Source organism: Cherax quadricarinatus, chromosome 20 (genome assembly GCF_038502225.1).
Source record: "Cherax quadricarinatus isolate ZL_2023a chromosome 20, ASM3850222v1, whole genome shotgun sequence".
NCBI lineage: Eukaryota > Metazoa > Arthropoda > Malacostraca > Decapoda > Parastacidae > Cherax > Cherax quadricarinatus.
The window spans coordinates 44,110,090-44,134,775 of record NC_091311.1 but is presented as its reverse complement, the minus strand read 5'-3'; the positions used below and the strand labels follow the sequence as shown (position 1 = coordinate 44,134,775).

The 24,686-nt window shown below is 43.1% G+C and overlaps 1 long non-coding RNA gene across 1 annotated transcript; it reads right to left on the bottom strand.

Annotated features, from left to right (window-relative positions):
* Positions 1–503: 503 nt before the first annotated feature.
* On the bottom strand, positions 504–24,664 carry LOC138853001 (uncharacterized). Its single transcript, XR_011392237.1, has 3 exons — positions 24,614–24,664; positions 11,385–12,531; positions 504–2,254 (listed from the first exon to the last, which is right to left on the bottom strand). It is a non-coding gene; the product is annotated as an uncharacterized lncRNA (long non-coding RNA).
* Between the last annotated feature and the right edge of the window lie 22 nt (positions 24,665–24,686).

Below are 24,686 nucleotides of genomic sequence, written 5' to 3'. Positions count from 1 at the left end.
AAAAAAATCTCTAATCTGTGGAAGCTAATTGGCAAGTTGCATTAGTAGCTTCAATTATTCTATTGTGAAGGGACCTGATTGCGTCATCAATTGCAGTGGAAGGTAGATTTTCCAATGACACAATTTCATCTTCACCCAGAAATGCTCTGAAGGGGTCAAATCCTAGGGTGTTAAGATTGGGTTTAGGAGGTACAGGTATTCTAAATGGAGATATTCTAAATGGATGATAATAGTGAATATATTTCAGTGTAAATATACCTGAAAAAAGGTTTTCTTGATAGTGTAGGGTGCTTGATCTGAAGAATTGGAGCTATCCCCCTTATCCTTGGATCAGGCTTCAATTACTTGCCATTGCTCTGGTGTTTCATAATCTGTGTTTCATGTTTACCAAGAGTAATAAATATGTTTCAGGTCAAGGCAAGTTGAATATTATTTCGTAATTCACTAATAGGGTAATCAGCAGTGAACGTTTAGAAACTGAAGACTTATCAAAAGTAAATATATGCATAAAATATACATTTATTATTGGAGAGGTACAGTAGTGCAACATTCATCAGTCATACATATGTCAAGCCAGCTTGTTGAATGTCCTTAACAAAATTTGTTTGTTGAACCTACAGTAACTACACACAATGAATGATATGAAAATATAATGTTCGGTACAGAAAACCTATGTATCTTTAGTCAGATATATAATGTATGTGTCTGTTAGATAGTGAAAGGAGACAAATGGTTTTTGGGACCTGATGAGCTGTTGGAGTGTGAGCAGGGTAATATTTTGTGAAGGGATTCAGGGAAACCAGTTAGCTGGACTTGAGTCCTGGAGGTGGGAAGTACAATGCCTGCATTTTAAAGGAGGGGTTTGGGATGTTGGCTGTTTGGAGTGACATCTCAACTGTCGTATCTGGGCGCATTAGTAAAGACAGTGATTATGTGTGAATGATGGTAAAAGTATTTCTTGTTTTTGAGTCACCCTGCCTCAGTGGGAGACAGCTGACATGTTAAGTGTGTACTCACCTAGTTGAGGTTGCAGGGGTCGAGTCCAAGCTCCTGGCCCCGCCTCTTCACTGGTCGCTACTAGGTCACTCTCCCTGAACTGTGAACTTTATCATACCTCTGCTTAAAGCTATGTATGGATCCTGCTTCCACTACATCGCTTCCCAAACTATTCCACTTCCTGACTACTCTGTGGCTGAAGAAATACTTCAGCTGCAGTGTGTGTGTGTGTGTGTGTGTGTGTTGATGCATGCACCCTTGAGTCATTCTTTGCTTATGAATGAAATTGAAAAATTATACCATGTCAATTTGACAGGCGTTAAGTGACGACATTCAAGTGTTATAACAGTTTTCAAACATTAGGGAATAGGTACATAGGGCATAAGTCCACAACTAACCAACAAATTTGTAAATAAACACATGTTCAACATTAGCAAGCTTTAATGAGGAAACGTTTGACACCAGGGACTTTATTTTTTTCAAGCCAATGTTAGGCCCACCAGAGGCTCCATCAAGACAATGTTTGGCCCACCAGGGATTTTATCAAGCCAATGTTTAGCCCACCAGGGGCTTTACCAAGCTAATGTTTGGCCCACCAGGGGCTTTACCAAGCCAATGTTTGGCCCACCAGGGGCTTTACCAAGCCAATGTTTGGCCCACCAGGGGCTTTATCAAGCCAATGTTTAGCCCACCAGGGGCTTTATCAAGCCAATGTTTAGCCCACCAGGGGCTTTACCAAGCCAATGTTTGGCCCACCAGGGGCTTTACCAAGCCAATGTTTGGCCCACCAGGGGCTTTATCAAGCCAATGTTTAGCCCACCAGGGGCTTTATCAAGCCAATGTTTGACTTGATGAAGCCTCAGGTAAGGTAAACGTTTCATCATTAGTACCCTAACTCTGCAAGAGTTACTCAACTGTAAGTTCAATATTATTATTATTATAATCAAAAAGAAGCGCTAAGCCACAAGGGCTATACAGCACTGTAAGTTCAATAGTTTTTGTGATACTGTACCTAACCCACATTTAAAAATGTAAACTAAAAGTTTTGGTCCAGGACGGAATGAAACATCGTCTAGTTTCAGTTTGTAGTTAGTAAGTTGTGACTTGCAGCCACGGTACTGTGACTTGTGCTTCATGGGCAGGACTTATGGGTAGTCAGTGTGGGCGGGCATGGGGATGGACCACCAAGGGTTGCCGGGAATTTTTGGGCTCAGTCATTGCCCATGACACATCCCGCTTGCCCACGGCTACAGGACCTCTGCAAAAAAAAAAAAATGCTGTATGAGAGAATCCCATGACAAAGCACAATACCGCTGTGTAGACTTCTCAGTAGAGGTCAGTCTACCCATATACTCACCTAATTGTGGTTGCAGGGGTCGATACTCAGCTCCTGGCCCTGCCTCTTCACTGACCGCTACTGGATCCTCCCTTTCCATGCTCCATGAGCTTTATCATACCTCGTCTTAAAACTATGTATGGTTCCTGCCTCCACTACATCGCTTGCCAGACTATTCCACTTCCTAACAACTCTGTGGCTGAAGAAATACTTCCTAACATCCCTTTGACTCGTCTGAGTCTTCAGCTTCCAATTGTGACCCCTTGTTTCTGTGTCCCATCTCTGGAACATCCTGTCTCTGTCCACCTTGTCTATTCCACGCAGTATTTTGTATGTCGTTATCATGTCTCCCCTGACCCTCGGCCACCACACATGGGTTTAAATTTTCCAGTACCAAAACCCACCAAATTACTTTCACTAGACGCTCTGTCATCTCCGATCATCCTTTGTACCTCTATGGCTCCCGTATCCCTGAACGTGATACAGTCAGGTTTCTGGGCCTCCTCTTTGACCGTAGGTTATCCTGGAAACCTCACATTACCTCTCTGAAGGCTACTTGTCACAGCCGACTGAACCTTCTTAAAACCCTTGCTCATCTTTCATGGGGAGCTGATCGTCGAACTCTCCTTCGCCTACATTCCACCCTCATTTTATCGAAACTTGATTATGGTGACCAGATCTATTCAGCGGCCTCTCCTGCTACTCTCTCTAGCCTTAACCCCATTCATCACCAAGGATTACGTTTATGCCTTGGTGCTTTTCGCTCTTTCCCTGTTGAGAGCCTCTATGCAGAAGCGAAAGTTCCATCCTTATCCGATCACCGTGATGCCCATTGCCTTCGCTACTATGTACGCTCTCATGATCTCCGCAATCCTTCCATTTATAGAATGGTCACTGATATTAGTAGACATTCTTTATTTGTTTGCCGCCCCTGTTTACTCCGTCCCTTCTCTCTTCGCCTACATTCGCTCTTGTCTTCTCTTCAATTACCACCTTTTTATGTTCATGTAGCATCTCACTTTTCCCTACCCCACTGGGAAGTTCCAGCTGTTCGAGTCTGTTCTTTCTCTCTCCCTTGCTCGAAAGCCCAACTGTCTACGGTCGCTTCCCGCTCTCTTTTTCTTGACCACTTCCACTCTCATTCTCATGTCATTGCAGTGTACACAGATGGCTCTAAGTCTTCTGACGGCGTAGGATTCACAGCAGTGTTTCCGGACAGCGTCGTACGAGGGCATTTACTATTTTCAGCTAGTATTTTTATTGCTGAATTGTATGCCATTCTTGCAGCACTTATCCGTATTGCATCTATGCCTGTGTCATCATTTGTGGTTGTCTCGGACTCCCTTAGTGCTTTACAGGCTATACAGAAATTTGATACACCTCACCCCTTAGTCCTCCATATCCAACTTTGGCTATGCCGCATCTTTACCAAGCATAAAGATATTGTTTTTTGTTGGATCCCTGGTCATGTTGACATACAGGGCAATGAATAGGCAGACACTGCTGCTCGGTCAGCAGTACATGACCTACCAGTTTCATATAGAGGTATTCCATTTACGGACTATTTTGCTGCAATAGCTACCCACCTTCACACCCGTTGGCAACAACGTTGGTCTACTCTGCTCGGTAACAAACTTCAATCTATTAAACCGAGTATAGGTTACTGGCCATCTTCTTGTCACCAGTGTCGAGGTTGGGAGACTACTCTCTCCCGTCTTCGCATTGGCCATATTCGTCTTACTCATGGATACCTCATGGAGAGGCGCCCTGCTCCTCTCTGTGAGAACTGTCAGGTTCCATTATCAGTCAGCCACATTCTGTTAGACTGCCCACTTTATCTACGAGCACGCAGAATTTACCTCCATCGTCGTCTTCGCTCCGCTGCTCTCTCTTTACCTTCCCTTCTCTCTGATGGACCCATCTTTCATCCGGACTCTCTCATTGACTTTTTGACAACAACTGACTTCACAAACTCTGATACCTTCAGCCCTTTCTACCTCAATCTCTTGCTACCCTCTACCCCCGCACTATCCCCTGCCCCGCTGTTTTCTGTAACATACTGATCATCCCTACCCCCTTCTGCCCCCCAATACCCTCGCTTCCTTCCCTACCCTGCAGCGCTGTATAGCCCTTGTGGCTTAGCGCTTCTTTTTGATTATAATAATAATAATAATCCCCTGACCCTCCTATCCTCCACCTTTCTTTGTAGGACATTCCCCTTACCTCTGGAACCAGCCTTGTTGCAAACCTTTGCACTTTCTCTAATTTCTTCCAGTATGGACAGTCTACTACTGAGGACACTCACCTGAGAGCTCTTGTGTTGGTGGCTTATAGGACCAATACAGCTTACGCCGTATCAAGCACTAATATATTTACTACAAGTGCATGTAGAAGGTATACAGTCCTAGCTGACATCAATAACATACTACTACCTGGAGTTTACCTGGAGAGAGTTCCGGGGGTCAATGCCCCCGCGGCCCGGTCTGTGACCAGGCCTCCTGGTGGATCAGAGTCTGATCAACCAGGCTGTTACTGCTGGCTGCACGCAAACCAACGTACGAGCCACAGCCAGGCTGGTCAGGAACCGACTTTAGGTGCTTGTCCAGTGCCAGCTTGAAGACTGCCAGGGGTCTGTTGGTAATCCCCCTTATGTATGCTGGGAGGCAGTTGAACAGTCTCGGGCCCCTGACACTTATTGTATGGTCTCTTAACGTGCTAGTGACACCCTTGCTTTTCATTGGGGGGATGTTGCATCGTCTGCCAAGTCTTTTGCTTTCGTAGTGAGTGATTTTCTTGTGCAAGTTCGGTACTAGTCCCTTTAGGAAAGATGCTTCTTATGCAGAGCATTTTGGGCAAATTAGGCCAGTTTTGTCCCAGGATGCTACCCACACCAGTCGACTAACACCCAAGTACCCATATTGCTGATGGGTGAACATATACAACCTGTGTATAAGGAAGCACGTCCAATGTTTCCACCCCTTCGCTGGGAGTCGAACGCGGATCCTCACCGTGTGAAGCGAGAGCTTTTGCCACCAGGCCACGGGGCCTTGTTTATTCAGGTATAGGTATACATAAATACAGTTACATAAAGTATCTAACATAGCATATATGCAGACTACCTAGATAACTCAGAAAAGTGAGACAAAGTGCTAATTCCATTGGGGCTCTTGTAATATCTTCTTATTTAAACTTTACAAGTTAAAACGGCAAGTATCTATTTGAAAATCAGTTACAATAAAAAAATACTTGGAATAAGGTAAACTGGGTTATTTACATAACATTACAGAGACTATCAGATCACAGTAATAGGTACATGTATGTTAGCTGTACAAGAAATCGGAAGCTGTATAGCCCTTGTGGCTTAGCGCTTCTTTTTGATTATAATAATAATGTACAAGAAATCGCTCCCTTTCTGTAGCTACATTCATTAGGTACATTTTGGCTCTCCCCCTGAACTAGCTAATGTGCAGGCAGTCCGTTCCACTCCTTAACTGCTGTGCAATAAAAGGTGTTTGAAGCCTGACCACCTACTGTGGGTGCTACAAATGTGTTCCCTGTCCCTAGTACTATAACTGCTTTGGCTCCCAGCCTTGACAAACCTGGCAGCAAGATATTCTGAACATTATTTGTGAGCAATTTTATAAAGGTGATTTAATTTCAGTTGTTTTACTTTGTCTTCAGCATATCCAGTTTTTGTAATTCATCTTGGCCTGCATGCTCTTTTGGACCCAGGGCCAGGATGAATCTCACCATTTTGTTCTGGGTGATTTGTAGGGCAAAAAGTGATAGGTTCCCCATTACACTAGACATTAAAATTATTCACCCTTTTCAGTTTATTTTTTGTGCCAAAGAGCATGGCTTCCGTGTGTTTGATAGGAGTGAATGGAGACAAATGGTTTTTAATACTTGACGTGCTGTTGGAGTGTGAGCAAAGTAACATTTATGAAGGGGTTCAGGGAAACCGGCAGGCTGGACTTGAGTCCTGGAGATGGGAAGTACAGTGCCTGCACTCTGAAGGAGGGGTGTTAATGTTGCAGTTTAAAAACTGTAGTGTAAAGCACCCTTCTGGCAAGACAGTGATGGAGTGAATGATGGTGAAAGTTTTTCTTTTTCGGGCCACCTTGCCTTGGTGGGAATCGGCCAATGTGCTAATAAAAAAAAAATATTGGCTGCAGGACTCAAGTTCAGTTGATAATACATTAGCTATATCTTGTGGGCCTTTACCTCACAGAGCACTGTCGTCTGCATAGAACAGAAGCTTACACTTGACGCTGACGGCCTCAAAACTCCATAAATGTATGCCAGATTTCCGACATTACCCTAACTCCGATAGATTTCGAAAAAGCCATTGACAACATGCCTATGCACTCAGCCCCGGGCCCAGACTCGTGGAACTCTGTTTTCATTAAGAACTGCAAGAAACCCCTCTCGCGTGCCCTAAGTACACTATGGAGGAGGAGCTTGGACATGGGTGAAATTCCACAGTCACTTAAAACAACGGATATAGCCCCACTCCATAAAGGTGGCAGCAAAGCATTAGCTAAGAACTATAGACCAATAGCTCTGACGTCCCACATCATAAAAATCTTTGAAAGAGTGCTAAGAAGCAGGATTGCAAATCACCTGGATTCCCAAAATCTGCACAATCCAGGGCAACATGGGTTCAGGGCAGGTCGCTCCTGCCTCTCACAACTACTGGATCACTATGACATGGCCTTGGATGCACTGGAAGAAAATCAGAATGCAGATGTAATATACACAGACTTTGCAAAAGCATTTGACAAATGCGATCATGGTGTAATAGCCCATAAAATACGTGCTAAAGGAATAACTGGGAAAGTGGGGAGATGGATCTTCAACTTCCTAACAAATCGAACACAAAGAGTAGTGGTCAACAGAGTTAAATCGGAGGCTGCCATAGTGAAGAGCTCTGTTCCACAAGGCACAGTACTCGCCCCCATCTTATTCCTTATCCTCATATCAGACATAAACAGAGATATACACCACAGCACCGTATCATCCTTTGCGGATGATACTAGGATCTGCATGAGGCTGTCATCTGCTGAGGACGCGGTTAACCTCCAAGAAGATATAAACAAAGTTTTCCAGTGGGCAACGGTAAACAATATGATGTTCAATGAGGACAAATTCCAACTACTCCGTTATGGAAAACTGGAGGAGATAATAACTAGAACAGAGTATACTACTGACTCTGGCCATACAATAGAGCGGAAAAATAATGTAAGGGACCTGGGAGTAGTAATGTCTGAGGATCTCACTTTCAAGGATCACAACAGTGCCACGATCGCACGTGCAAAGAAAATGATAGGATGGATAATGAGAACGTTCAAAACGAGATGCCAAGCCCATGATGATCCTTTTCAAATCACTTGTTCTCTCTAGGCTGGAATACTGCTGTACATTAACATCTCCATTCAAAGCAGGTGAAATCGCAGATCTGGAGAGTGTACAGAGATCCTTTACTGCACGTATAAGTTCTGTCAAGCACCTTAACTACTGGGAACGCTTGGAAGCACTTGACTTGTACTCGTTGGAACGCAGGAGGGAGAGATATATCATAATCTACACTTGGAAAATCTTGGAAGGAATGGTCCCAAATCTGCACACATAAATCACTCCCTACGAAAGTAAAAGACTGGGCAGGCGATGCAAAATGCCCCCAATAAGAGAAAACACCATAAGTGTTTGGGGCCCAAAACTGTTCAACAGCCTCCCATCAAGCATTAGGGGAATTGCCAATAAACCCCTGGCTGCCTTCAAGAGAGGGCTGGACAGATACCTAAAGTCAGTGCCGGATCAGCCGGGCTGTGGCTCGTACGTTGGACTGCGTGCGGCCAGCAGTAACAGCCTAGTTGATCAGGCCCTGATCCATCGGGAGGCCTGGTCATGGACCGGGCCGTGGGGGCGTTGATCCCCGGAATAACCTCCAGGTAACAATAAGGGACACAGGATGCTACCTTGGGGAACCCAACATGCTCTTGGCAGGGGTTCTGATTCTGTGTTGTTGATCTTGACAATTTGTTTCCTGTTGCTCACGTAGGACTTAAACCAGTCTACAGAACCTATGCCGATAGCTTGTAGTTTCTTACATAATATATGGTTGACTGTATCGAAGGCCTTTTGCGAGTCTGAGGTCACCATACCTATGAGATTCCCTCCCCATTTGAGTTCTTAGGTAGTCCATTAGATTAAGGAGATATCGGTCGACTAAGATATGAAACCTGATTGGTAACTATGGAGAACGTTTTTGCCATCAAGATACTTTACTTGACAGTACACCAATAGATTTTTGGACATCACGCTTAGCCTATAGTTGTAAAGTAAAAGGACACAAGTGCAACTAATGTGACATTTTATTGTGGCAACGTTTCGCTCTCCATGAGCTTTATCAAGCTTGATAAAGCTCCTGGAGAGCGAAACGTTGCCACAATAAAATCTCACATTAGTTGCACTTGTGTACTTTTACTTTACATATTGTCGGTAATTCTACCAACTTTATTATAACTTATAGTTGGTGACATCAGACTTACTATTTTTCTTCAAAACAGGAGTAACTCTGAACTCCTTGAACCCCTCCCGAATGGTATTAGTGGTGATGGATAAATTTATTTGAGCAATGGGTATTGACAATTCAGAGGTACCATCTTTTAGAAACTGAACCGTGATATTATCTGGACCAGTGCTTTTAGTTGGGTTAACTTGCTTAATTCTTTTCGCACTGTCATAAAATAACTGGCAACTGTTTGGGGTGTCCTCTACTCTGTTACAATGCTCAAAAAAAAAAAAAAAACCAGGTGCACAACAAGCACTTCTTTTGACACCACATCTTTCTATGTACAACTTTATTAAACCGATTCGCCTAATAAAGCTGTACACAGGGTAAAACATTGTCACAGAAGCTTGTTCACTTGTGTACTCTGCACTACTGTGACAATATGTTATTAGGCTAAGTTTTGCCCAAGATGTTATGCATTCTATGGGCCTTCGGTTTACTTTATGTCATGTGCAGTAATTTTTAAATTTAGATTAGTTGCATTTGTATTTGATCAACATTTATAATCTTCACAAACATTATAGCAAATTATTTTACTGAAACTTCCAACAAATTCCTTGAAAAACTCCAGTAGTAATAATAAGTGATGAGTAGCTGTTAGTCTGAGGTCGGATAATAGTTATTCAATTAGCCTGTAAAACTGATTTGTGCAAAAAAAAAAAAAAAAAAGAAAAAAGTAATTTAGGAGTTGGAAATGTTCTGCGTAACCCGGGGCTTTCTATATAGTATGTCAATAATGTCACCTTTTTCTGAACCAAGTGTAATATTCAGATATAAAGTTTATTTACAATTTATCACAACATTCACTGTATGCTACCCTGGTCGCCAGCAATCTAAACTGTATTTTATAAGATTCAAAAAAATAACCCTCATTTTTTTATATTTAGGTTTAACTGGTATTGCATGGTCATTCATCTCAGTGGCGGAGGAAGTTCCTCAACTTATTAATCCCTGAAATGGAAGAAAAATATGTGAAGTCTAATACCTTTTCATAAGCATCATCAAGCAGCACTTTTTGATGATTGCCTGACGAGGATTTCCTGATTAGCTATAACATGTACAAAATTTGTGACTTCAAGAAAACTGTTTTGATAACCCAAGGCAGTCAGCATTGTGGCTATTTCGTTGAGGTCGGTACGTCCTTTTCCTAAATATATAATCTACAAAAGACTTGTTTCTACGACTCCGTTCATTCGAGAACTGAGGCTAGGATCTTTCTGTTGTAAGGCAAAGGCGTTTCCCATGAGCTACAAGTACTGCAAGAGTAGGAAAACACTCGAAAAGCCTTCGAAGGCATATAGGTGATACCCTGTAACAAAAACCTGCAGTGAGCAGTACTAGTTACGGTATGCTCTTTGAGGGATGAGTGTTAATGATCCCACTTCCTTAATGAAGGGGAGTTCCTTGATCAGAATGAATAACTGTTTATATCTTTTGGATATTTCCAGAACTGTTTCTAAATTTCCGTCTTATTATGTAGTTGTAATATCATAGTTTCTGAAGTGAGTTGGCATTACCAGCTATCTTGAAAAGGGGTGTTTTAATGTAGGTGAAGAACTTTATTCAACGAACTGGAGCTACCCTCTCTTTTGTAGGATCAAACCCGATTGCCTCATTGACAAGATAGACGAGAAAGTCTGACATAGGAGGGAGAGAACACAAGTGGAAGATAAAATCCTAATATAAGCCAAGGAGATATTAAAAAATATATATATGGAGTGGTACCAGTTAGAGGGAGTTGAGAAATTCTTGTCTCCCTCACTGGTGTCACAACTACAGCACACACTTTGTATCTTATATATACGCACGTATGTTTAAGATACAAGAATAAAAAAGCACAACACTGTGACTGGCATACACAAATAACCCTCACATAGGAGAAAGACACTTATGACGTTTCGGTCCGACTTGGACTATTAATTAGTCTCTTGATCTAAGGAATTCAACTTGTGCTCCAGTTCCTTGAAATGAAACTGAATGCCTTACATTTCCCCCAGGAGCTGTATGACCCCTAAGGGTTTAGCGCTCCTCCGCGAATATTATTATTATTATTAAGGGGAAGCGCTAAACCCGTAGGATTATACAGCGCTCAGGGGGGGATGTGGAAGGCATTCAGGCTTAATTCGGGGAACTGGAGCACAGATTCAATTCCCTAAATCAAGAGCCCCTCACCAACATCAAGGAACCTTCCATGAGGGGACCTCCGCGAATAATATAAAGCTACTCGCCACTTCGGGTCAAACCTAATTACCTCACATTTCTTTGGCGCTGTATGACTTGCGGGTTTAGCGCTTCCCCATGTATATAATGAGCTCTGTTTAACCCTTTCACGTCTGGCGCTTAACTATAATAATAATCTTCAACAAAGACTAAGGCAAATCTCTTACTTATGTTTCACATTTGTGTCCAAGTGGTTTCTCACCTTGCATCGATCAGTGTTTGATACATTAATGTAAGTACTGTATATAAGATACTCACAGCAGGCAGCAACGCCCCTCAAACAGGCAGCAGATGAGCGACAGCTTCAAACGTTCGCTGCAGGATCCACAAGTTGCCTCCGTCTGTGCGAGCATCGTTACTACTGTCACCATGACAACCAGCTCACGCAGCATCCACACTCTGGCCTTGTTGTCCATTAGCACTCCCATCTCATTTAAAGGTTCTAAGTAACGTCGTGTGGACAGTACTGAAGTGTAAAACGGTTTTCGTGTGTAAGCAAATGTCAATGTTAGGAAAGTGTTCAGCGAGGAAGATTATGTGTATAACTTCAGTCGCGCAAGCTGGGGTTTAGATGCTCACATTAAACTTCATGAAGCAGAAATTTTGAAGTCTCATACTGGCTGTACACTAGAAGTAAACAAATAATAGAGCAATAACGATGTGCCAGGGATCACTGAAGTTAATTATCCTTTATTAGGAGCTCTTGCCTGCAGCGCCCATCACACGTGAGAGCCTTTCTTGGGAACGCCGCCACCAGGAAGCAGTGTAGAGGCAGCAGTGATAATGAGCGGGAGCTGCAAAACTTTTTTTACTATTGTCAGATGATAATGGAACGGTTTCCTGTATGACTGAGGTAACTTTGGTTGACAACAAGCTGTGAGTAATTACGAGTAAGTTGGCTTGAGAGTGGAAACATCAACGTTCAGTTAATGTCACAGAGGTAGTGTCTCGTTTTCAGTTGAAGTCTTTGTAAAGTTTAGAAAGTCTCTCTGTGATTATAACGCTGTGGTGCTGTTCACTAGTGTGAACTATGGAAAGTGATAAATATGGAGTTTCACCATAGTATCAGGAAGGAGTCATTAATTTACGCGGGTGTAACGTCAGCGGTGGAGGGTGGGTGATCTCGGGGAAATTAATTTAAATGTAGGCTTCAAGTTAGCTATGGAAGCTAAAAGTATGGAAAGAGTTGCGAGTGCTGGAAGCTGATACTTGCTGGGGTAGTGCTTGAACCTACAAGTTGGTGATGGAGGTTGTCTCCAAGTGGACGGCTCAAAGCTGCTGAAGTTCGTGTTGGGATGTGGGAGGTCTGAACATGGACAATGGAAGATATGATGGATCTTGGGAGTCTAGAGGAGTTACAGGACGAGATATGGGGTCAGGGTCTGTGATGAGAAGTGTACTGAACCTGGAAGAGCAAAAGACATCATCAGTGAGGCTTTTAAGAGAGCTGTTAGACTGCCAGTTCATGGCATTTTACAATGTAGTTAAAAAAACTAATGAAATCGAATCTAACTTTAACCCGATTCACACATAATAAGAATTACCTTTATAATTATTTATTGGCACGAGAGCAGCGCTATATGACCCTTGTGGAAAATACTGTATATATTTTCCGGAAATACGGTAATTTATAGGTAAATAGATGCCCTATATTGTATTTTTAAAAGAAGCATGTTATCGAAAAAAAGAAGAGACACTCGCCATCTTGGTTTTGAATTTTGTACAAACGTTGGTGTAATGGGAAGAATTTTTCATGCTCAAGACTCTAGAGGTTAAAATTGTGTTGACACCTCTCAAATAGGAGGCGAAATTGGTGGATGTGCATTCCTGCATAACTTGAGATATCAGATAACTGGACAAGACAGCTCCAGGAACCTCAGATAAGCTCTCTAGATTTGTGTGTAATTCTGGCCAGCATTATTTTCATAGATTTAGTTAGAGTGAGGTTTTCTGAGTATGATACACATTAATTTCCAGTCAAATTGGTGAGTGATATTAAGATATATTTTCCTTGTTATGTAATTGTGTATATATATAACCATTTATTTTTAATATACAGTCCACAAATTTATATATTTACCAGCAATCCTGGTGTATGTATATTTCATTTAATTAATAGGTCCAGAGCAACTTGTGGATATGACAGTGGTAGGTATCGAAGGGGGACATTTTTTGCGACCTAAGTGTCCCAAATTCCTACTTGTCTAACTGATAAATAATAGTTATCATTGTTCATTTACTATTATGTATATAATTATACATCCAAGTAAATGCAATTTTCCACAACCCTGGTGGGTTTAGCACTTAGTTTTGATTATAATAATATTGGCACGAGTATGAAAGTTATTCACTACCTAAACAAAATATAAAGCTCTACTTTTATCACTGCCACAAGTACCGTCAACTAATACACAACTGAAATATTAAAAAAAAAAATATAGTATATATAAAATTAGTATTATCGATGAAAGCTTCATACGCCTTTTAATAGTAAATACAAATGTACTTTTTAGTGTAATTATTTTTGCAGTTAAGAAGGTAACATAGTTTTTAGAAAAATGAAAGCCCTTTAGTACAAATAAGCAATATCTTGTATGTTGCATTATCGATATATTTATGAATGACAATAGATTTACAGTCTGGAGGAAAGTTTAGAGAAATGTCTTCAAAAAATCTGCATTATACTTTGAGTATCGCCATTAACATCACTCCTGAAACTGGGATGGAGTAAGTAGAGGTAGTTAAGGCTGGGTGGTTGTGGTGGATGAAGTAGTTAAGACTGGGTGGTTGTGGTGGATGAAGTAGTTAAGGCTGGGTGGTTGTGGTGGATGAAGTAGTTAAGGCTGGGTGGTTGTGGTGGATGAAGTAGTTAAGACTGGGTGGTTGTGGTGGATGAAGTAGATAAGGCTGGGTGGTTGTGGTGGATGAAGTAGTTAAGACTGGGTGGTTGTGGTGGATGAAGTAGTTAAGACTGGGTGGTTGTGGTGGATGAAGTAGTTAAGACTGGGTGGTTGTGGTGGATGAAGTAGTTAAGGCTGGGTGGTTGTGGTGGATGAAGTAGTTAAGGCTGGGTGGTTGTGGTGGATGAAGTAGTTAAGACTGGGTGGTTGTGGTGGATGAAGTAGTTAAGGCTGGGTGGTTGTGGTGGATGAAGTAGTTAAGGCTGGGTGGTTGTGGTGGATGAAGTAGTTAAGGCTGGGTGGTTGTGGTGGATGAAGTAGTTAAGACTGGGTGGTTGTGGTGGATGAAGTAGTTAAGGCTGGGTGGTTGTGGTGGATGAAGTAGTTAAGGCTGGGTGGTTGTGGTGGATGAAGTAGTTAAGACTGGGTGGTTGTGGTGGATGAAGTAGTTAAGGCTGGGTGGTTGTGGTGGATGAAGTAGTTAAGGCTGGGTGGTTGTGGTGGATGAAGTAGTTAAGACTGGGTGGTTGTGGTGGATGAAGTAGTTAAGGCTGGGTGGTTGTGGTGGATGAAGTAGTTAAGGCTGAGTGGTTGTGGTGGATGAAGTAGTTAAGGCTGGGTGGTTGTGGTGGATGAAGTAGTTAAGACTGGGTGGTTGTTGTGGATGAAGTAGTTAAGACTGGGTGGTTGTGGTGGATGAAGTAGTTAAGACTGGGTGGTTGTGGTGGATGAAGTAGTTAAGGCTGGGTGGTTGTGGTGGATGAAGTAGTTAAGACTGTGTGGTTGTGGTGGATGAAGTAGTTAAGACTGGGTGGTTGTGGTGGATGAAGTAGTTAAGGCTGGGTGGTTGTGGTGGATGAAGTAGATAAGGCTGGGTGGTTGTGGTGGATGAAGTAAAGGCTGGGTGGTTGTGGTGGATGAAGTAGTTAAGACTGGGTGGTTGTGGTGGATGAAGTAGTTAAGGCTGGGTGGTTGTGGTGGATGAAGTAGATAAGGCTGGGTGGTTGTGGTGGATGAAGTAGTTAAGGCTGGGTGGTTGTGGTGGATGAAGTAGTTATGACTCGGTGGTTGTGGTGGATGAAGTAGTTAAGACTGGGTGGTTGTGGTGGATGAAGTAGTTAAGGCTGGGTGGTTGTGGTGGATGAAGTAGTTAAGGCTGGGTAGTTGTGGTGGATGAAGTAGTTAAGGCTGGGTAGTTGTGGTGGATGAAGTAGTATAAATGTGGGGCTGATAGTGCTGTCCTGGGAGACAGTAATGGTGAAGCTGGAGGTGCTGTCCTGGGATACAGTAATGGTGAAGCTGGAGGTGCTGTCCTGGGAGACAGTAATGGTGAAGCTGGGGGTGCTGTCCTGGGAGACAGTAATGGTGAAGCTGGGGGTGCTGTCCTGGGAGACAGTAATGGTGAAGCTGGAGGTGCTGTCCTGGGATACAGTAATGGTGAAGCTGGAGGTGCTGTCCTGGGAGACAGTAATGGTGAAGCTGGGGGTGCTGTCCTGGGAGACAGTAATGGTGAAGCTGGAGGTGCTGTCCTGGGATACAGTAATGGTGAAGCTGGAGGTGCTGTCCTGGGAGACAGTAATGGTGAAGCTGGATTTGCTGTCCTGGGAGACAGTAATGGTGAAGCTGGAGGTGCTGTCCTGGGAGACAGTAATGGTGAAGCTGGAGGTGCTGTCCTGGGATACAGTAATGGTGAAGCTGGAGGTGCTGTCCTGGGAGACAGTAATGGTGAAGCTGGGGGTGCTGTCCTGGGAGACAGTAATGGTGAAGCTGGAGGTGCTGTCCTGGGATACAGTAATGGTGAAGCTGGAGGTGCTGTCCTGGGAGACAGTAATGGTGAAGCTGGCGGTGCTGTCCTGGGAGACAGTAATGGTGAAGCTGGAGGTGCTGTCCTGGGAGACAGTAATGGTGAAGCTGGAGGTGCTGTCCTGGGAGACAGTAATGGTGAAGCTGGAGGTGCTGTCCTGGGATACAGTAATGGTGAAGCTGGAGATTTTGTCCAGGTAGTCGGGAATTATACGCATGAAGGAATACATATAAATGACCTCATAGGGGACAGGAGCCGTAGTGGGGAAACAAGTGTAGTCAAAGATAAGATAAAACCAATATTGCAAACTAGAAATACCACAGGAAATAGCAAACAAGAGGACTCCACTAGCAATAGTGAGGATATATTACCAATAACAACTGGTGGGGGCTCCATTGTTGGTGCTAGAGAGGATAGGAATAAGACAGGGAAACATGCACCAACAGGGAATACAGTCACAGAAACCCAAGGCAAACGGAAACCAAGCCTGTGCACATACTATGCACTTGGTATCTGCAGACATGGGAAATCTGGAAAAACAGACGGGACGTGCAACTATGACCACCCTAGAAAATGCCATGCCCATATGACAACAGGAAAATGCAAACTCCCTTCCTGTAGGCTTTTTCACCCTGAAATGTGTACCTCTTCAGTACAGGAAAGACTGTGCTATAACTTAAATTGCCAAGCACACCATCTAAAGGGGACAAAAAGATACAAAACATCCAGGCCATGAGAAAACCTGGGTAGCCACAGCCACTCAAGAGGGAGAGGTTTTTTATTGCCAGGAAGGAAAAAAAACTGGCAGGAAATGGCAGAAATCGTACACCAAATCCAGTCATTCCTGGAGTGGAACCACAGTCGATGGCCTCCACTCCAAACCAACAGATGCAGATACTAATGCCGAAAAAAAAATCCCCCCCCCCAGTACCAACAATACCACCAGTCCGATGACATTCTTCTTTGCAAATATACAGGGTCTAAAGCCAGCAACAAACAGCAAAATACCTTTCATCCGTGGACTGCTTGCAGAGGCAAAGGCAATGTTCGCGGCTTTCACTGAGACCCACGTAAAGGATCACTTGGACAACGAAATATGGATCCCAGGTTAAAACCTATACAGATGTGACAGAGTGAACAGGCAAAAGGGGGGGGGGTTGCCCTGTACATTGCAGTCACTTGTTTGCACAGAACTGCTTCACGCCTCAAATGATGTAGTGGAAGTTTTAGCAGTAACGGTCGAGAACCAAAACCTAGTCATTGTGGTAGTCTACAAGCCTCCAGATGCAACATCCCAGCAATTCCAGGAACAGCTGTTAAAAATTGATCACTGTCTGGAAAATCTTCCAGCTCCTGCACCCAACATCTTGCTCCTGGGGGACTTCAACTTAAGGCACCTAAAATGGAGGAATATAGCAAATAATATTGTTGCAGTAATAACACCAGGAGGCAGCTCTGATGAAAACTCACACTCACACGAGCTTTTAAATCTCTGCACAAAATTCAATTTAAACCAGCAAACAATAGAGCCTACTAGACTGGAGAATACACTAGACCTCATCTTCACTAACAATGATGATCTGATAAGAAATGTCACCATATCAAAAACAATATACTCAGATCACAACATAATTGAGGTTCAGACATGTATGCGTGGAGCCCCAGACCGACATAATGAGACTAGTCACGAGGGAGCATTCACCAAATTCAACTTCAATAACAAAAACATAAAGTGGGACCAAGTAAACCAAGTTCTAACCGATATAAGCTGGGAAGATATACATGTACTAAGCAACACAGACCCCAACTTATGCCTAGAACAGATTAACTTGGTGGCACTCGATGTATACACAAGGCTTATTCCTCTAAGAAAAAGGAGGAGTAGATGTAAAATAGAAAGAGACAGGCGCTCCCTTTACAGGCGACGGAAAAGAATAACAGAGCGGCTAATAGAGGTCAATATATCTGAAATGCGTAGGGAGACACTGGTCAGAGAAATAGCCAGCATCGAACTTAAGCTAAAGGAATCTTATAGGAGTCAGGAATCACGGGAAGAACTAAAAGCCATAAATGAAATCGAAAGAAACCCAAAGTATTTCTTCTCCAATGCCAAATCAAAGTCGAGAACAACGTCCAGTATTGGGCCCCTACTTGAACAAGATGGGTCCTACACAGATGACAGCAAGGAAATGAGTGAGCTACTCAAGTCCCAATATGACTCAGTTTTTAGCAAGCCACTAACCAGACTGAGAATCGAAGATCAAAATGAATTTTTTATGAGAGAGCCACAAAATTTGGTTAACACAAGCCTATCCGATGTTATCCTGACGCCAAATGACTTCGAACAGGCGATAAATGACATGCCCATGCACTCTGCCCCAGGGCCAGACTCATGGAACTCCGTGCTCATCAAGAACTGCAAGAAGCCCCTATCACGAGCCTTTTCCATCCTATGGAGAGGGAGCATGGACACGGGGGTCGTCCCACAGTTACTAAAAACAACAGACATAGCCCCACTCCACAAAGGGGGCAGTAAAGCAACAGCAAAGAACTACAGACCAATAGCACTAACATCCCATATCATAAAAATCTTTGAAAGGGTCCTAAGAAGCAAGATCACCACCCATCTAGAAACCCATCAGTTACACAACCCAGGGCAACATGGGTTTAGAACAGGTCGCTCCTGTCTGTCTCAACTATTGGATCACTACGACAAGGTCCTAAATGCACTAGAAGACAAAAAGAATGCAGATGTAATATATACAGACTTCGCAAACGCCTTCGACAAGTGTGACCATGGCGTAATAGCGCACAAAATGCGTGCTAAAGGAATAACAGGAAAAGTCGGTCGATGGATCTATAATTTCCTCACTAAGAGAACACAGAGAGTAGTCGTCAACAGAGTAAAGTCTGAGGCAGCTACGGTGAAAAGCTCTGTTCCACAAGGCACAGTATTCGCTCCCATCTTGTTCCTCATCCTCATATCCGACATAGACAAGGATGTCAGCCACAGCACCGTGTCTTCCTTTGCAGATGACACCCGAATCTGTATGACAGTGTCTTCCATTGCAGACACTGCAAGGCTCCAGGCGGACATCAACCAAATCTTTCAGTGGGCTGCAGAAAACAATATGAAGTTCAACGATGAGAAATTTCAATTACTCAGATATGGTAAACACGAGGAAATTAAATCTTCATCAGAGTACAAAACAAATTCTGGCCACAAAATAGAGCGAAACACCAACGTCAAAGACCTGGGAGTGATCATGCGGAGGATCTCACCTTCAAGGACCATAACATTGTATCAATCGCATCTGCTAGAAAAATGACAGGATGGATAATGAGAACCTTCAAAACTAGGGAGGCCAAGCCCATGATGACACTCTTCAGGTCACTTGTTCTATCTAGGCTGGAATATTGCTGCACACTAACAGCACTTTTCAAGGCAGGTGAAATTGCTGGCCTAGAAAATGTACAGAGAACCTTCACAGCGCGCATAACGGAGATAAAACACCTCAATTACTGGGAGCGCTTGAGGTTCCTAAACCTGTATTCCCTGGAACGCAGGCGGGAGAGATACATGATTATATACACCTGGAAAATCCTAGAGGGACTAGTACCGAACTTGCACACGAAAATCACTCACTACGAAAGCAAAAGACTTGGCAGACGATGCAACATCCCCCCAATGAAAAGCAGGGGTGTTACTAGCACGTTAAGAGACCTTACAATAAGTGTCAGGGGCCCGAGACTGTTCAGCTGCCTCCCAGCATACATAAGGGGGATTACCAACAGACCCCTGGCAGTCTTCAAGCTGGCACTGGACAAGCACCTAAAGTCGGTTCCTGACCAGCCGGGCTGTGGCTCGTACGTTGGTTTGCGTGCAGCCAGCAGCAACAGCCTGGTTGATCAGGCTCTGATCCACCAGGAGGCCTGGTCACAGACCGGGCCGCGGGGGCGTTGACCCCCGGAACTCTCTCCAGGTAAACTCCAGGTAATAGGCTGGGTGGTTGTGGTGCATGAAGTAGTTAAGACTGGGTGGTTGTGGTGGATGAAGTAGTTAAGGCTGGGCAGTTGTGGTGGATGAAGTAGTTAAGGCTGGGTAGTTGTGGTGGATGAAGTAGTTAAGGCTGGGTGGTTGTGGTGGATGTAGTGGTTGATGGATGGGTGGGTGAGAGGCTGGGTTGTTGCACAAAGCACTGTTATCGGTGACACTTTCTCCTACCATCTGTCACAAGTGTATACAGATGGAGCCCTGCCTGGAAGAACACTTATCTACCTGGTCTAATAATGATCTAAACAACATCTGAGGCGGTGAGACTTGACAGAAACATATAAGTGCTCAGGTGAATGTCTCCAGTCACGTTACTCTGATGAGAATTATCACCTATGTCATTCTTCATATCTTCCAACTGGAAGAGGAGCGATTGGTGGAATGATGTAAAGAGAGTAGTAAGGGAGAAAAAGTTAGCATATGAGAAGTTTTTACAAAGTAGAAGTGATGCAAGGAGGGAAGAGTATATGGAGAAAAAGAGAGAGGTTAAGAGAGTGGTGAAGCAATGTAAAAAGAGAGCAAATGAGAGAGTGGGTGAGATGTTATCAACAAATTTTGTTGAAAATAAGAAAAAGTTTTGGATTGAGATTAACAAGTTAAGAAAGCCTAGAGAACAAATGGATTTGTCAGTTAAAAATAGGAGAGGAGAGTTATTAAATGGAGAGTTAGAGGTATTGGGAAGATGGAGGGAATATTTTGAGGAATTGTTAAATGTTGATGAAGATAGGGAAGCTGTGATTTCGTGTATAGGGCAAGGAGGAATAACATCTTGTAGGAGTGAGGAAGAGCCAGTTGTGGGTGTGGGGGAAGTTCGTGAGGCAGTAGGTAAAATGAAAGGGGGCAAGGCAGCCGGGATTGATGGGATAAAGATAGAAATGTTAAAAGCAGGTGAGGATATAGTTTTGGAGTGGTTGGTGCAATTATTTAATAAATGTATGGAAGAGGGTAAGGTACCTAGAGATTGGCAGAGAGCATGCATAGTTCCTTTGTATAAAGGCAAAGGGGATAAAAGAGAGTGCAAAAATTATAGGGGGATAAGTCTGTTGAGTATACCTGGTAAAGTGTATGGTAGAGTTATTATTGAAAGAATTAAGAGTAAGACGGAGAATAGGATAGCAGATGCACAAGGAGGCTTTAGGAAAGGTAGGGGGTGTGTGGACCAGGTGTTTACAGTGAAACATATAAGTGAACAGTATTTAGATAAGGCTAAAGAGGTCTTTGTGGCATTTATGGATTTGGAAAAGGCGTATGACAGGGTGGATAGGGGGGCAATGTGGCAGATGTTGCTGGTGTATGGTGTAGGAGGTAGGTTACTGAAAGCAGTGAAGAGTTTTTACGAGGATAGTGAGGCTCAAGTTAGAGTATGTGGGAAAGAGGGAAATTATTTCCCAGTAAAAGTAGGCCTTAAACAAGGATGTGTGATGTCACCGTGGTTGTTTAATATATTTATAGATGGGGTTGTAAGAGAAGTAAATGCGAGGGTCTTGGCAAGAGGCGTGGAGTTAAAAGATAAAGAATCACACAAAGTGGGAGTTGTCACAGTTGCTCTTTGCTGATGACACTGTGCTCTTGGGAGATTCTGAAGAGAAGTTGCAGAGATTGGTGAATGAATTTGGTAGGGTGTGCAAAAGAAGAAAATTAAAGGTGAATACAGGAAGGAGTAAGGTTATGAGGATAACAAAAAGATTAGGTGATGAAAGATTGGATATCAGATTGGAGGGAGAAAGTATGGAGGAGGTGAATGTATTCAGATATTTGGGTGTGGACGTGTCAGCGGATGGGTCTATGAAAGATGAGGTGAATCATAGAATTGATGAGGGGAAAAGGGTGAGTGGTACACTTAGGAGTCTGTGGAGACAAAGAACTTTGTCCTTGGAGGCAAAGAGGGGAATGTTTGAGAGTATAGTTTTACCAACGCTCTTATATGGGTGTGAAGCATGGGTGATGAATGTTGCAGCGAGGAGAAGGCTGGAGGCAGTGGAGATGTCATGTCTGAGGGCAATGTGTGGTGTGAATATAATGCAGAGAATTCATAGTTTGGAAGTTAGGAGGAGGTGCGGGATTACCAAAACTGTTGTCCAGAGGGCTGAGGAAGGGTTGTTGAGGTGGTTCGGACATGTAGAGAGAATGGAGCAAAACAGAATGACTTCAAGAGTGTATCAGTCTGTAGTGGAAGGAAGGCAGGGTAGGGGTCGGCCTAGGAAAGGTTGGAGGGAGGGGGTAAAGGAGGTTTTGTGTGCGAGGGGCTTGGACTTCCAGCAGGCATGCGTGAGCATGTTTGATAGGAGTGAATGGAGACAAATGGTTTTTAATACTTGACGTGCTGTTTGAGTGTGAGCAAAGTAACATTTATGAAGGGGTTCAGGGAAACCGGCAGGCCGGACTTGAGTCCTGGAGATGGGAAGTACAGTGCCTGCACTCTGAAGGAGGGGTGTTAATGTTGCAGTTTAAAAACTGTAGTGTAAAGCACCCTTCTGGCAAGACAGTGATGGAGTGAATGATGGTGAAAGTTTTTCTTTTTCGGGCCACCCTGCCTTGGTGGAAATCGGCCAGTGTGATAATAAAATTAATAATAATATATATATATATATATATATATATATATATATATATATATATATATATATATATATATATATATATATATATATATATATATATATATATATATATAGTGATCAGAGTAATTACAGGAAGAGGAGGCTGGCAACATTGGAAACTTAGTGTAAATCAATAGGCGGCGTATATATTACATGGAGTTTACCTGGAGAGAGTTCCGGGGGTCAACGCCCCCGCGGCCCAGTCTGTGACCAGGCCTCCTGGTGGATCAGAGCCTGATCAACCAGGCTGTTGCTGCTGGCTGCACGCAAACCAACGTACGAGCCACAGTCCGGCTGGTCAGGTACCGACTTTAGGTGCTTGTCCAGTGCCAGCTTGAAGACTGCCAGGGGTCTGTTGGTAATCCCCCTTATGTATGCTGGGAGGCAGTTGAACAGTCTCGGGCCCCTGACACTTATTGTATGGTCTCTTAACGTGCTAGTGACACCCCTGCTTTTCATTGGGGGGATGTTGCATCGTCTGCCAAGTCTTTTGCTTTCGTAGTGAGTGATTTTCGTGTGAAAGTTCGGTACTAGTCCCTCTAGGATTTTCCAGGTGTATATAATCATGTATCTCTCCCGCCTGCATTCCAGGGAATACAGGTTTAGGAACCTCAAGCGCTCCCAGTAATTGAGGTGTTTTATCTCCGTTATGCGCGCCGTGAAGGTTCTCTGTACATTTTCTAGGTCAGCAATTTCACCTGCCTTGAAAGGTGCTGTTAGTGTGCAGCAATATTCCAGCCTAGATAGAACAAGTGACCTGAAGAGTGTCATCATGGGCTTGGCCTCCCTAGTTTTGAAGGTTCTCATTATCCATCCTGTCATTTTTCTAGCAGATGCGATTGATACAATGTTATGGTCCTTGAAGGTGAGATCCTCCGACATGATCACTCCCAGGTCTTTGACGTTGGTGTTTCGCTCTATTTTGTGGCCAGAATTTGTTTTGTACTCTGATGAAGATTTAAGATTTAAGATTTTAATTTCCTTATGCAGAAAAAGAAATCAATCAATTGTAAGACGATTCAGTAGTATGAAACGTATAATGTCAGAGTGGAAGGGTTGTGAGTAGGTTTGGTGGAGCACGAGATGATGATTGAGTGTATAAATCTGAGGTAGTTGGAAGGTAGTGCAGGGAAACATCAGAAAAGGATGGTAAGGAGAGTGTGAAGAAAGTTTCATATTATTATTATATTTAGGAGGGGGCGCTAAACTCGTAGGGGTGAGAAAGTTTTAAAGAGTAGAGTTGAGCGTCAAGTAGGCATGTGTGAGCGTGTTTAATAGTAGTAAAGCCGTTTTTGTGTAGTTCGCGTAGTGTGAAAATAACTATGAAAGTATTTAGGGAGTGCGGGTAGTCAGATTGAGTTTTGGAGATGAGTAGTAAGTTACAGTGGCTTGTACTTTGAAAATAGAGTAGAGACAGCAGTCTGTAAGTCACCACTGAATCATATCTATGCCTACTGGGACGATAGCTAGTCACTCTGCCTTGTAGGATACACCGATATATAGAAAATATAAACATGAATATAAATAAACATACAAACTACGCTAATTCAATTGTTTTATTACTTTACATAGTATACAATGTGGGATTTAAATGTTATAAAACACCGTTAAGCACAATGAAAGCCACTAGCATGCATGAGCATTTCGAGCAGATGAACTATTTAACAAAATACGTATATGCAAATGTTTATTAAAAAAAATCTACAGGACACTAGAGACGAAGGCTGGGACAAGTAGTCTAAATAACTGTGAATCTGGAATTTCTGATGATTGTGACCAGATCTACCTGGAGTTCATTACCTTTGTAACTTGCTCAGCTATCAAAACTTTGGGGCCCAGTCCCTGGACCTATTATGTACCTCTGTAATCTTTTAACTACCGCCCACAGGATGGGTATGGGGTGCATAATAAATATATTAAACTAAACTGATGAGGTCCAGTACTCACGTTATTATACACTTGCTACAGTCAATCACTCGCTAGTTTTATGGTACCCCTGGTATCATATTCGTTTATGTTAAATACTCATAAAGATTAAACTCGAAATGTCCATGCGCACAACTACGGACAAATAAATTGTAATTAAAACTCAATTTAGAAAGACGTGTTAAGTGGTAGAGATGTGGTACCTTACTGATGAGGTGGCGAGCACGTGATGCTGACAGTGAGACACTCAACACTAGACTGAGAGAAAGACAGGTT